Here is a 14,814-nt window from a genome sequence, read left to right as displayed (position 1 = left end):
AATCCAATTTACTATGGAGCCGGAGAGTAATGGGCAACTGAATTTTCTGGATATGTCTGTGATTAAATGACAGGACAAAATGTTGGGCCATAAGGTGTATAGAAAGGCCACACATACTGATATCTGCGTGAAGATTCAAACCATCACATTAGACAAAAAAGAGGTGTAATAAAAACCCTGGTCGACAGGGTATACAAAATTTGTGAACCTGTTTATTAAAATGATGAGACTGAACATCTACGGTTGACTTTTGTGAAGAATGGCTATTCTAGCAAGGAGATAGATTGAGCACTTCACTCTAGGCACAGAATCAGGAGCAACGACGAACAGCAGCTGCCCATTGGCAAGGTTTTTACTCCGTTCATTAGTAAGGTCTCAGATTGCATTAGGAAAGTATTAAGCAAATATGGGATGGAAACTGTTTTCAGACTCACCAGGAAAATAAAAGAATATTTAATATCGGAAAAAGATGCACGACATCCTTTGGCTACACCGCGGGTATATAAAATCCCTTGTCACTGTGGACAGGTTTGTATCGGTACCACAAAGAGAAGTGTTAACACCCATCTTGTTGAACATAAGAGGAATTCCCACCTGGGTCACATGGATAAATCGGCGGTATCGGAACATGTTTACCAGGAAGGTAATCATGAAATAAAATTCAGCGAGACAAGCGTTATATTTAAAAACTCGTATTATTATGTGCGCATATATAGAGACACTATTGAGATTACCAAACACCACAATAATTTTAACAGGAAAGAGGAACAAGTTAAACTGGATAAAATCTGGATGTCAGCGTTGCACCAGAAGCGTGACAATCAATTACTTTCAACTGAGAATGCTGACATTACAGAGACAGTCTCATAGCTGACGCCACATGATGGACAGCGGTGCCCTCTCCAATGCCTATATAATCAGTGCTTCCTCGAGTTATCTTTGCAGTTCGCAGCTTTACCTTGGAGGATGTCTCCTGCAACTGGAGATGAAACATCAGTGGAGAGTTTTAATACATCGACCATAGCGTATCTGCCCAGAAGTTTTAAGTGAAGATCATCAAAGATTTTTTATTCAGGCTGCACAACATCAGAAGCAGCAAAAACTCTGCTGTATTTTGAAGATTATATTACCCAATTATGGCAAGGGAAGGATTCATCTGTTGAGCAGATGATTCCATATGCTTTACCACACTGATGGGGGGCACTCAATAGTAATGCTAATAAAAGGGTGCAGGTCACTAGATCTCAGATTTAGCACAGATAAATAATCACACCTCATATAACTTTGTATCATCGTTTAGACAGTTTCTTCCTGAACTTAGTCTCAACAATGTGTCAGGTTCACAAATCTTCTGCACTTTTGCACACTGAACAGAAGACATTTTGGCACATGTACATTTCTTTTGACTAATAGTGGAGACCATTAATTATACATATGGGGAAAAAAAATGTGAGTCTGGAGATTTGAACCCATGATGTCCTGGTTGACAAGTAATCACTGTGCCAACTCACCAGCTGTATGAAGTAAAGTGCTCAAACATGATTACAGCGGACTTGGATTTTTTTCAAAAACCAAGGCCTAATCATCTAAACCTCGTATGGATGCATTTAGAGGGGCTAAACTGCTTCGCTTCCTTGTAGGATTGCCTTAACCAAAGGACAACACAATCTGGAGTAATTTAGGAAACTATACATTGCCCTGCATGTGGTAAAACTATTCTGGTACAGTGACTGACAAAGTAAAGAAGTGAATTGCATTTATCATTTCACTATTCATTCTACAATACCAATGATGGTACATGTTTGAAGTTCAGCTACCTGAACCACCTTGATCTGAGTCCAGTCACTTTTTTTCACAAGCCATACCTCATTGTCAATAAGCTATCTGTGACCACATAATTGCTCTTGTGGATGAAGGTGTCAGAGGCTAACATTGACGATTCCATCACTAATAACCTCCTTCCTATCCTTCTTGCGACCAGTGCTACCCAACCTCCAGATGAGCTGCTCACAAGGCACAGTATGGAGTATCAAGGCACACTATGCAATGCTGGATAAAATGACATAGTGATACTGGAGAAACAAGTATGTGTCTGGAAACAGGACATTGGTATGTAACAACTCCAGTCCAATAGAACGAACTTGTAACACATCATGGAAAAATTCTTATATATACACGGTGCAACTGAAACATAATATTGCATTTCCCCAATAAGATGACATAGTTTGGTGTCAGTTTTGGGAGATTGGATGATAAAATGAGTGTGTAGCTGTCAAGGGAATGCTCATGATGATAATCAACTCTACCAGTTAGTGCTTGCCGGGGAAAATCCATGACGACTTGCAGAATGTAATATATTCCCATGAAAAAGTATTTTCCACAGTGCATGATGTTCCAGTACAAGTATACTAGAGATAAAAAATGAGTTCTATATACTCGCTTTGAACTCACAAGCGGGCCCTATGCCCTGTGATGTCATATCCGAATTCATCGTCTCTGTAAGATCGGAGATATGACTTGTGAGCCTCCACCACTGCCCAGTTACACCCATAAACTCATCACTTGAGTATTGTCTTGGGTATAAGTGGACACTATCAGTGCGGAACGGAGAGTAAGTACTTGAGTTTGCAAGTATAACTGAGGACTTGCGGCACCGTCACTACATTAGCAACTGTTGGGCAGTGAATATTATTCTGTTTATAGATGCATTTATATAGAAATGTATATAACCAACATTATTATTATTATTATTATTATTATTATTATTATTATTATGGATACTTTTTCTTTCTTCAGTCCACTTTGTCCCTGGTTTGGTGCTGACTTCATTCTCTGACAATGCTACCCCTTTGTTAATTTTTGTCTTTATGAGTTTAAGTTGAAAATGTCTAATGGACTTATATCAGCCTTTTCTAAATCCTTTCTGGTCTAATGGATCCAGGGTATGGTTTTGAATTGTTATATACATACATTTCTCTCCCTCCCCCTCTCTCCTGTCTCATGTGTGTGTGTGTAGTTATACATCACTGTTGTTGGTAGGAACACTGCTACATACAGTAATAACCATAATCTGTCATCAAGGTTGAAACAAAAATCTGTAACTTCATAACTGCAGCCTGAGTCTATTTAATTTATTTTTATATACGTACAGAACTTTTTCAAAAAATGCTGTAAATTTATTTTAGTATTTCTACATCTACATCAATACTTCACAAGCCACTGTATGGTGCATGGTAGAGGGTACCCTGTACCACTACTAATCAATTCCTTTCCTGTTCCACTTGCAAATAGAATGAGGGAAATACGTCTTTCTACATGCCTTCGTATGAGCCTTAATTTCCCACATCTGATCTTTGTGGTCCTTATGCGCAATGTATGTTGGCAGCAGTAGAACTGTTCAGCAGTCAGCTTTAAATGCTGGTTCTCTAAATTTTCTCAACAGTGTTTCTTGAAAAGAACGTCACCTTCTCTCCAGGGATTCCCATTTGAGTTCCTGAAGCATCTCCATAACATTTATGTGTTGTTCAAATCTACTGGTAACAAATTTAGCACCTTGCCTCTAAATTGCTTCGATGTTTTCCTTCAATCCGATCTGGTACGGATCTCAAACACTCAAGCAGTAGGCCCTACTCAAGAATAGGTCTGTTGTGACTCGCCCATCTTTCAAAGTGCCGCTGCGCAGTTACGCGCGTCCTCTACATGCGGTGCTGTCTGCCAGCCATGCAGCAGCAGCACCACCTAAGTGGCCAGCCAGCCAGCGGCCTCCAGACTCGGACTCACTTATAGATTTGACTGTTAAAGTGTACACACGTCTTACTCTGTTTACTTGATCTGTGACTTTCATGTATTGCGTCTTCCTTGAAATATATTTGTTCAACTTGAAGTTATAACAATTGGCGATGAGGTAGTGATTTTTCTTTTCCATCGTTGACCCACATGTTTCCATGGCTACTTTAGAGCAACTATTGCAAGGTCTCATAGAACAGCAAATGCTTCTCACAAATGCGATTCGTGATTTCGTTGCGGCATCAAATGCGAGGCGTCTCTCATTGTTGTCTCTACCTCCTTTTCCTCCTTACAACAAGACGGCAGAAGACTGGTCTGATTACGAAAAACGTCTTCGACAGCACTTCTTGGCATTTCATGTCGCGGACGAACAAATATGTAAGTTCTGTTTCTTTCATGGATTTCAGCTCAAATGTATCGGTTGTTGTCAAAATTGGCTCCTTTGAAAGATCCTGCGTCTTTGCCCTTTGTTGAAATGTGCTCACTTCTGTCAGTCTATTTTCAAAAGCAAACGCATGTGGTAGCCTCTCATGTTGCCTTTTATCATTGTCAAAAACAACCGAATCAATCCTATCCGGCTTGGGCTGCTGAACTTCACAGCCTCAGTAGAAAGCGTCAATTTGTTACTGAAGTTCATAAAGAATCCTACGCCGATTCCATGGTACGGGATGCTATTATCCGATCAGCGCCCGACAAAGAAGTTAGGCAACATGCCCTTCAGTTGGCAAATCTGACTCTAGATGAAGGCCTACCCATCGCTCAGTCTTTTGAAATTTATTGCACCGCTGGAGCGCAAATAGAGGCATGGGGTGACGTCGGGGAAATACAACCTCTGTGCAATGTTGACGAAGCATGTGGCGTGTCCCCGCTGACCGACATGGCCGCAGTACCCTCCCAAGTGCAGCCTCGCCCTAACCGTAAACAAACCTCTAAGAAACTGCAGCAAAACCCATGGCAACTTCCTTCATGTCCGCGGTGTTTTACGAAACATTCACGAGAAGATTGTCCACAACATTGGGTCGTGTGTCACAAATGCAAAAACAAGGGTCATGTGTCATCCGTTTGCAAATCCGACCGCATACATGATGTTCATGAACATGACGCTGATTCTGATTCTTTGTTGTCTGTCAATTGTACTTCTTTCCTTTCAGGGAAGTTATTCCTCACTGTCCAAATACTTGGTTGAGATTTTCGCATGCAGGTGGATACTGGTTCTGCTGCCACTATCACCAATTCTCAGACGTATCTTCAGTTGGGTTCTCCAATCCTGTCACCTGTCACTATGCAATTACGGACTTACAACAAACAGAAGATTTCTCTCTTGGGACAATTTGATGCTGAGGTATCTTACAAATCTGTCGTTCGCACTGTTCCCATATTTGTGGTCGACCATAGTAACGCGGAGAATCTTTTTGGTTTCGATGCCTTTCGCGTTTTTGGGTTCTCCATAGATGACTCTGTCAATATCGTCTCTGATGCTATTCCTTATGCTCAATTGGATTCCTTGTCGATGACATTTTCGTCCCTTTTTTCTCCTGGGTTAGGGAGTGCAAACGACTTTGAAGCTCATATTACGCTCAAACCCACTGCTCGGCCTAAGTTTTTTCGGGCTCGGCCCATTCCTGTGGCCCTTCATGATCAGGTCAAACGGGAGCTGGATCGTCTCACTGCTTCAGGGGTCTTGCTTCCTGTCACTTCCAGTGAGTGGTCCTCTCCTGTTGTTGTCGTTGCTAAGCCAAATGGTGATATTCGTCTCTGTGGCGATTTCAAAGCCACTGTAAATGCTCACTGCCTTATCGACACTTACTCTATGCCTCGACCTGAAGAATTGTTCACTAAGCTTGCTGGAGGCCAGTATTTTTCTAAACGTGACCTGTCAGAAGCTTATCATCAACTTCCTCTCAATGCTGCTTCCCGGCAGTTTCTGGTCCTTAACATGCCTTTCGGCCTCTATAATACCAACGATTGCCATTCGGGGTTGCCAGCGCCCCTGCTCTCTTTCAGCGATTCTTGGAACAATTATTGCTCACTGTCCCTGGGTGTATAAATTACCAGGACGACATTGTTGTCACTGGCTCCACCACTGACGAACATCTTCAAAATCTCCACACACTTTTTCATGTCTTACAGACTGCCGGTCTTAAGTCTAATCTTCAGAAATCAAAATTTTTTCAGGCATCTATCACGTACTTGGGGCTTCAACTCTCTCTGGTTGGCATTCGTCCACTTCAGCAAACTGTCGCTGCGATCGATACCCTTCCTGGTCCTACATCTGTTAAGGAACTGCAGGCCTTCTTGGGGAAAATAGCATACTATCACAAGTTTTTACCGTCTGCTGCTTCGGTGGCTCAACCGTTGCATCACCTGTTGCATAAAAACATGCCTTTTCACTGGTCCTCGTCATGCGATGCGGCTTTCCAGAAATTGAAGACTATGCTGAAACAGGCCCCGTGCCTGGCTACTTATCGACCTGGACATCTCGTTCTTGCCACGGACGCCTCTCAATACGGGGTCGGTGCAGTCCTTGCTCACTGTTTTTCTGACGGTTCTGAACAACCCATTGCTTATGCCTCCAAAACGCTCACGGATGCCCAACAAAGTATTCTCAAATTGAAAAAGAAGCTTTGGTCATTATTTATGCTCTTCATAAGTTTGGTGTTTTTCCCTATGGATCCAAATTTCATCTTGTTACGGATCACAAACCACTTGTTTCCTTGTTTCATCCATCAACATCACTTCCCGACAAGGCTGCACACCGCCTCCAGTGTTGAGCTTTTTACTTGTCTCGTTTCAATTATGAGATTCATTTCCGGCCGACGGCTCAACATGCAAATGCTGATGCACTGTCTCGCCTTCCATGGGTCCTGATCTGGCATTTGATAGGGACGAACTTTTGTGTTTCCACCTGGATGTTGCCGAGCAGCAAGTTGTGGGCAGGTTCCCCATCACTGGGAACTGGCTGGTGGCGGCTACGGGTTCTGACCCTACCCTCTCCCGGGTTTTACGCTGTATTCAGAAGAGTTGGCCAGATCATCCGTCCGCTAAGACTTCTGATCCGTTGCGGAACTACTACGCTTTGCGTTACCGCCTCACGGCTAGGGATGGTGTTATCCTCCTTTCCACCGAAAATGCTTTGCCACGTGTTGTGGTACCTGCGGGCTTCGTGTGCTTCGGTCTTGCGCTTCCTTCACCAAGGGCACTGGGGTTTCTTTCGCACAAAATCTCTGGCGCGTCGTCATGTGTACTGGCCTGGCATCGACTCTGAAATTGCACATATGGTCGCTGCCTGTGGCCCTTGTGCGTCATAGGCCGCCGCCCCTAAGTCACCTTTGTCACCGTGGCCTTCGCCTGAGAAGCCCTGGGAGCGTATTCATGCTGACTTTGCGGGACTTTTTTAGGTACTTATTGGCTTCTTGTTATTGACGCCTACTCTAACTTTCCTTTCATTGTCCGTTGCACGTCGCCTACCACCGCGGCAACCACCAATGCTCTAGCTCTCATTTTCTCTTTGGAAGGCCTTCCTTCTTGTTACTGATAATGGTCCGCAATTTGCCTCTTCCGATTTTGTGGATTTTTGTGCCCATCACGGCGTCATGCATGTCACGGCCCCTCCGTTCCATCCACAATCAAACGGTAAGGCTGAACGACTGGTCCGCACATTTAAGGCTCAGATGAGGAAACTCCCGACATCTTCTGCTGCTGATGACACGCTTCTCCAATTTCTGGCTGACCACAGCCTGGCTGAGCTCTTACATGGCCGACAGCCCCGCATGCTACTTCATCTTCTGCGGCCTTCCACCTCACGGCTGCGGGTCCCTTCGCCTAGCCGGTTCACTGCTGATGACCTTGTATGGGTACAGGGATATGGCAGGCGGCCAAAATGGAGTCCTGGGTACATCTTACGACACCGTGGGCAAAGCCGGTATAAAATCCAGATGGACACGGGTGTTGCAGTGCGTCATTCGGACCAGCTTCGGCCTCGTGTGCCGGCAACGCCTGTTCCGGATGCCACTACACCACCTTCAGCTCTACCTGACACTCGGGATACTGGAATCTCTCATTACTCACAATGCAGTCCTCTCACCATCATATCGGTGCCAGCACAAGAACTGCCGCCACCAGGAGACGTGCCCATGCAGGAACCAGATGACCATCATCTGTCAGAGCAACTCTACTCGCCTCCTTCTCCTATGGACACGGACACATCGCCCATGTCTCCTGTTATAACAACCGGACTTGCCACAAGGGGCAGATTGGTGCACGGGGCCCCAGCAGATTCGACCCCCATGTCTCCTGTCATCTCGACCAGTTATTATCAGGGACACTTCCGTCCGTACGGGAAGCCTACTCCTCGAGACTTTACGGCCAGTCAAACAACACCTATGGACGTTAGCAATCTACAGGCCACCTCCATCAAGACCTGTGCAAAAACTTCAAAAGGGGGGGGGGGGAAGTATTGTGACTCGCCGATCTTTCAAAGTGCCGCCGCGCATTTACACGCGTCCTCTACATGTGGCACTGCCTGCCGACCATGCAGCAGCGGTGCCACCTAAGCGGCCAGCCAGCCAGCCAGCGGCCGCTAGACTCGGACTCGGTTATGATTTGAGTGTTAAAGTGTACACATGTCTTACTCTGTTTACTTGATCTGTGACTTTCATGTATTGCGTCTTCCTTGAAATATATTTGTTCAACTTGAAGTTATAACAAGGTCACACCAGCATCCTATATGTGATCTCCTTTACAGGTGAACCACTCTTTCCTACAATTCTCCCAATAAACCAAAGCTGATCATTCGCCTACCCTTCCACAGGCCTACTCATTCACTCTCTGTTCAGAGTACATCTACAAATACACTGACATACACACAGTTTTGAGCCTGTGATGACAATACAAAGAAAATATGACATAAGGACTAAGTTTATTCTTTACATGGTGATTAACTATTAAAAACATTTACAGTAGTCTTCAAAAAAATTTCAGAAGTGAATGATAAGCTACACAACTCGCTAGCAGCCCATAGATGCAAGTTGCCATGGCTAAAAGAATACAAAAACAGTGCACTTTTAGGCTACAGGGACACAACAATGACACCACTCTGTACCCTATTTCCTTTAATGGAGCACATTCATTTTTCATGGTAGATGTAGAATAAACAAGAATACAACCACTTTATTTGCACTGGATGAACTTTGTATGTTTTTCATCTGAAGGGTGACCTACAACATCAAACATTTCCCAAATATCACTCTTCCTGTAACTGTGCACATTTGCACTTTTATACACTGCATCACTTAATTTTCGTCTTGGACCCTCCACATCCTCACAAAACACACCTTTGTTAGAAGTCATCTGATCCTGACAATCTGTCATTTCAACCTATCAGTGCAACATCACAAGAGCAAGATCGCACATTCAACTTTTGTACATGTCATGACTTAGCTTTACTAAGAGAGAACTAGTCGATGAGTAGGAAGTGATATCATGGAACACAGAACATTAATACAGTATTGAGGTAACAGTGGAACCTCGATTTCTAAGGTATGCAACCCTCAACATTAGACTCGTACTTGGAGGAGGAAATTAACATTTAATGTCCTGTCGACAACAAAGTAATTAGAAATGGAGCACAAGCTCAGATGAAGGAAGGACAGAGAAGGAAAGTGGCCATGTCCTTTTCAGAGGAACCATCCTGGCATTTGCCATAAGTGATTTAGGGAAATAATGGAAAACCTAAATTAGAATAGCTAAACATGCCCCCCTGAATGCAAGTCCAGTCTGCTAACGACTGTGCTCCATTGCCTCGTAGACTCGTACTTGCTCTGTGTTTGATCTCTAGTATACAGACTACATGGTGCCTGGTTTGACCCCAAATATATTCACAAGCCATACTGCAGTGGCTACATGGAGGTGGCAGTCTGAAAATGGATGTGTTTCTACAGACTTGGGACACCAACAGGATAGATGGCTGACTTCATGTTGCCCACTATAATCATATTATGGATAATGTTATCCCATCAGTATGACAGCTATATACTTATGGATTAATCGGTTTCCAGAAGGTTCAGTTACTAATACACATGTCAGTTATGGTGCAAGAGTAACTTGGAAGAACACCATGACATTTTTGTTTTCGAATGGCTTCCTTCTGCACCAGAGTCCAGTTCCAGCAAAACTGTATGGGCAGAGAGAAAAGGGACCATGCGACAAAACTGGTCGGGCCATGTTCCAAGTAATTCCATGACCTTCAAATGTTGTCCTAGCTGCCTATGGGAAAATTATACAAAAAGACACACATCATAGACCCCCTCCCTCACACAATACATATGGCCACTGAAGTGGACAGCCTTTGGATGGAATAGTAAGTGGTAAAGAATACACATGCTGTTTCCTTTTGAGGGTCAAAAAATCATATTAAGAACCATAAACCGTTTGTTCCATCAATTTTGTTTCTCTTATTGATTAAAAAAAAATAATGATGCTGAAAGTGGGATTTGATCCAAATAGTGTCACTATACAGTTGCTTAACAGTCTGCTGACTGTGCCACTGAACAATGAATTCACTATTTAATTGCTGTTATGTTCAGGTATTTGACTCCATGACATCAAGTGCTTTTTCCATGTCTGAAATCCTAGAAATGATGCAGAGATTTTTGTGTGTATTTTTGTGTTGGGATTTGTTGGCATTGCCAGTTCACAATCAAACTGCCACGTTCCATTCTAACTTAGGCCACTGGCTTTGCTACAGGTCAGTCTGTCAGCACATCTAGTTTTTTCCAATCATACAAATATGAAAATCAGTAACCAACTTAAAAAATTCATAATAACTGAGATGAATAAATGTTATTGTGGAATTATACAGGTAAAAAACAAATGTAATCAATTTGTGTCATCTGTCAAAAGAAATCATTTATATTCAGCCATTTTTACTGGCTACTGCATACTATCTCCCAATTGGCTTGCCTCATGAGTGCACTTTAGCTAATTATCATGGATTCCCCATTCAGAATTTGCAATGCTTGTAGAAAAGTGTGTGTTTCAGATGTGCAAAGTTTTGTAAAAATATTGTCAAAGCAAGCGTAAATTAAACAAGTTGCTCAAAATCAGCACCAGAAATGAATGGAACAGTGTATCCAATGCAATGTTGGTTGTAATATTTGTGAACATGTTTCACAAAGTTGAATTTGAAAAATTAATGAATAAAACACACCAAGAGGTACCACACTAAAATGAATTTTATTACTAGATGTTTCTAGAAATTACTCCAAAGAAATAACAAACCACAGGTGCCCATCTTAGTATTATGACACCTCTGTTCCGCATTGGCTGAATGAAGGGAAACACTTTTGTGTTTTCTAGCACCATATGTAGCTCCATGAGACTATTTTAAATAAAAAACCCTTGTTTACTGTTGATGTTTGTTTTTGATAATACATACAGATTCATTCTTATTTTTCATAGTAAACTGTTGGGAGTGTTCTTACAACCTTTCTTTTTTGCCAGAATGTATCCAATACCAAGAACAAATTTTTTAATAGAAAGAAAATATTTGTAATTGTGAAAAATATTTTATAAGAAATATTAACAAATACTGTGTGCTTCTAATTATTTGTGTGTGGATTATTTGTGCACACAAAAAATGCAATACTCTAGCAAATAGTAATAACAACCCGCTGTGTAGAAATGAGTGCCATTTTCACTGTTTAAATGACTGCCACTGACAACAGAGTACAGTTTCCATTGTTATTGGCTGGCCAGTTCCACATAAATCGAAAACAAGCTTGTTTTTCTGATGTTAATCAGCTTGTAAGTCCCAACAAACCAAGTTAAAAGAAATTCGTAAGAGATATGACTGAGAAACCAAAGAAACACATTGACATTAAAACAAAAATCAGATTTAACTGAGATCTGAAAAGGGGGAAACTACTACAAAACAAAGTGCTGATTGTGGTACTGGAATGCAGCAGAAAATACAGGATTTTGTCTATAACTGTGATTCTATTTCTGGACCATCTGCATGAAAATGCTTGACAATATCTACATTTGATGAATTAGAGGCTACCTCTTTTGCAATGGTTTATCCAAAAATGAGAAGAAGGTATCACTGTTTCAGTGTGCAATGTGTGTTGGAAAAGCTAATTTTATTCATGGAGCTCTACAGCTAGAGAGAGAATTTAACGCATCGTATGGATGGCTAACCAGAATCAAACAATGTCACGGGGTAAACAAACTTACTGTGCAAGGAGAGCAACTTAGTGAAATGTTGCAGCAGCTGATTCCTTCTGGGAAGAGTTCCACAAATTTGTGGAAGAAGAGAATTTCACACCAGACCAAATTTATAATGCAGACGAAAGCTATCTGTACTGGAAATGTCTTACCATCTAGAATCCTTGCTTTTGAGAGTAAAGTTCATGCTTCCGGGTATAAGCTGTCCAAAGAATGCGTTACAATCTTGTGCATCACTAACACTTCTGGGAACCACAAAGTGAAACTACCAGTGATTGGAATATCAAGAAAATCCTGAGCGTTCCAGGATACCAGAGCTAAGGATCTCCCTGTGCATTATTACAAACAAAAAGGACTGTGCATTATTACAATCAAAAAGAAGCACTGATGCATTGTGAATTTTTCAAAAACTGGCTCCACACACATTTTGTACCACAAGTTTGGCAATTTCTAGAAGAGAAAGGATTGTCATAAAAGGCTGTTCTCTTGTATGATAATGCCCCTTCACATCCCAACATGAGGCTTGTTGTATCTGATGATGGTCTCATCAGAATTCTGTTTTTACCTCGAAACGTCACTGCCATTATACAGCCAATGGACCAAAGCATAACTGCATCAGTAAAACAGTTCTACCAAGGTGGTCTACTGAGAATGCTACATGATGAGGATGATTTGGTGGCGTTCTGGAAGAAGAAGATAATTGTAGATGCCTGTCAGGAAGTCAGATCACATACACCAATTTGAACATGTAGGAAAATTCTTCCAGATATGGAAGCAAGTGATTTTTTTCAACATTTCCCTGATGAAGAAATAAAAACTGAACAAATAATGAAACTGGAAATGGGATCAAATGATATCAATGAAGAAACCCTGAATGAGTTGCTGAAGATTGACACATGTGAACCCAGCTTCTATTATATGTCACCGAAATTGTGACCGCTCCTTCACAACAAAACAAAGAGGAGAACAGTGAATGTGGAAATGGGGATAAAGGCATGGCATTGTCGTCATTGTACTGCATTACAATGTATTGATAATCTTCTAGACTATATGGACCAGAGCGGGTTTCAGTAGTACAATGACATTATTCTGCAAGAAAAATTTGAAATGCAGGGGGGGAAAATGCCAACTTGTCTTCGAAGCAGACCAACATTACAACTGTTGTAAGAAGTAAACAGTCCTGCAGTACCTATGACCAGAAGTTGGATAAACTTTTGAAGAAAGAATACACATTTGAAAATATCTCAATTATTCATGCATCTTCTCTCCCAAATTATCCTGAATAATTATCACTATACTGCATTACAGTGCTGAGGATGAGGTGTCAAAGAAAGTGATCTGTAATTTCTATATGCTTAAACACCAGAAATTTATAATTAAAATGCATGAGAGTGTTACCCATACAACAAAACTACATGCTGCTCTGCATACCACCATTTGCTGAAAAGCTCATTTCAGTAGCTTGAACAGTTTATGAAATAAAAGGAATGTTATGTCTTATGCAACTCATTCTGTATATGAACGATGGTATATTTATAGCAGAATAGCAGATCTGTATTGTCTGAAAAGAAATGATGGAGAAAAAAATACAATGGGTAAGAGGATTTTGGTGCTGCTGTTACAACCATTTAATTAGTGACTGCTCGGAATTACATGCCACTCTCCATGGGAATATGGGCTATCAAGCTGAGACTAGAGGTCACTCTTTAGCAATAGACTTTACAAAGGTCTCAATATTTTACAACCAACTGCTTCAAAGGACAAACACAACTAATAAAGTATCTATTGTCTTGATACTGCAGGTTTCTCTGTGTAGAAATAAACACAACTGGACACAAAAATAGACCCTGACCATGTTTATCACCCCCCCCCCCCCCAAAAAAAGAAAAAAAATTATATAAATATATATAATTAATATTACATTTGTGTACAGGTGCAAGTCTGCAGCCCTGTTACACATTAATGTCCCAGTGCAACTGAACCATAGAATGCCGCTTCTGCTACTAGAGGAACCAAATAAAATTGGAACACCCCACTGAGTACTAAGTGGTAGTTTGTTTTAGGCACCAGCAGAAATATTGCAGCTGTGCCAGGTCAACCTAAATGACTTGGTCCTCAATAGTTTATATTTCAATGGTTTTACATTTTATTAAAAAATGTAATTGTTGACTTGGAGTTTATGATGAAAAGATGCCTCTGTAACTGATCTGCAAGTCCTTGAAGCAAATGACACAATTCACATCACAACATAATACTCACAAAACTCTTAGCTTTTGGAACCATGAATTACTTCTTCCGGTGACAAAACACAATATATCTGAGAATGTTGCAGATGAATGGCTGGGCCATTTGGGAAGAATTGAAGTTTAAGATCACATCAGCGATAAGATTATTACTGATAGAAGCTGAGCTCAGATAGGACAAGGGTGATGTAGTATATCAATCTTTTCTATTTTTTATTTATTTTGCATTGGTCCTCTGAATGTTTTGATGTGGCCTGCCATGGATTCCTATCCTGTGCTAACCCCTGTATCTATGAGCAGTAGTCTGACCCAACGTCCTCAATTACTTGCTGAAGAAAACCCTACAAAATCTAAATGTGTGTGACAGAACGAGGATTTGAAGCACACTTCTCCTTGATGTGAAATTAGTGCTACAACAGAAACTCAGAACCCGTATTAACATGAACCTACCTCAGATGGAGCTTAAAATTAATTACTATTACAAAAAATAGGGTAGTGTACACAGTGAAAAAGAAGTAAGTCACAGGTATTTTATCATGAAATAAGAAGTAAGATGCCACAA

The 14,814-nt window shown here is 41.4% G+C and overlaps 1 protein-coding gene across 1 annotated transcript in view; it reads right to left on the bottom strand.

Moving 5' to 3' along the window:
• The window catches only part of LOC124795901 (GPN-loop GTPase 1), a 52,771-nt gene that overhangs the window by 14,975 nt on the left and 22,982 nt on the right, over positions 1–14,814 (bottom strand). The gene's annotated exons all lie outside the window — the stretch shown is intronic.

The sequence above is a fragment of the Schistocerca piceifrons genome, chromosome 1 (genome assembly GCF_021461385.2).
Source record: "Schistocerca piceifrons isolate TAMUIC-IGC-003096 chromosome 1, iqSchPice1.1, whole genome shotgun sequence".
In the NCBI taxonomy this organism is placed as follows: Eukaryota; Metazoa; Arthropoda; class Insecta; order Orthoptera; family Acrididae; genus Schistocerca; species Schistocerca piceifrons.
This window is presented reverse-complemented; position numbering and strand designations above follow the sequence as displayed.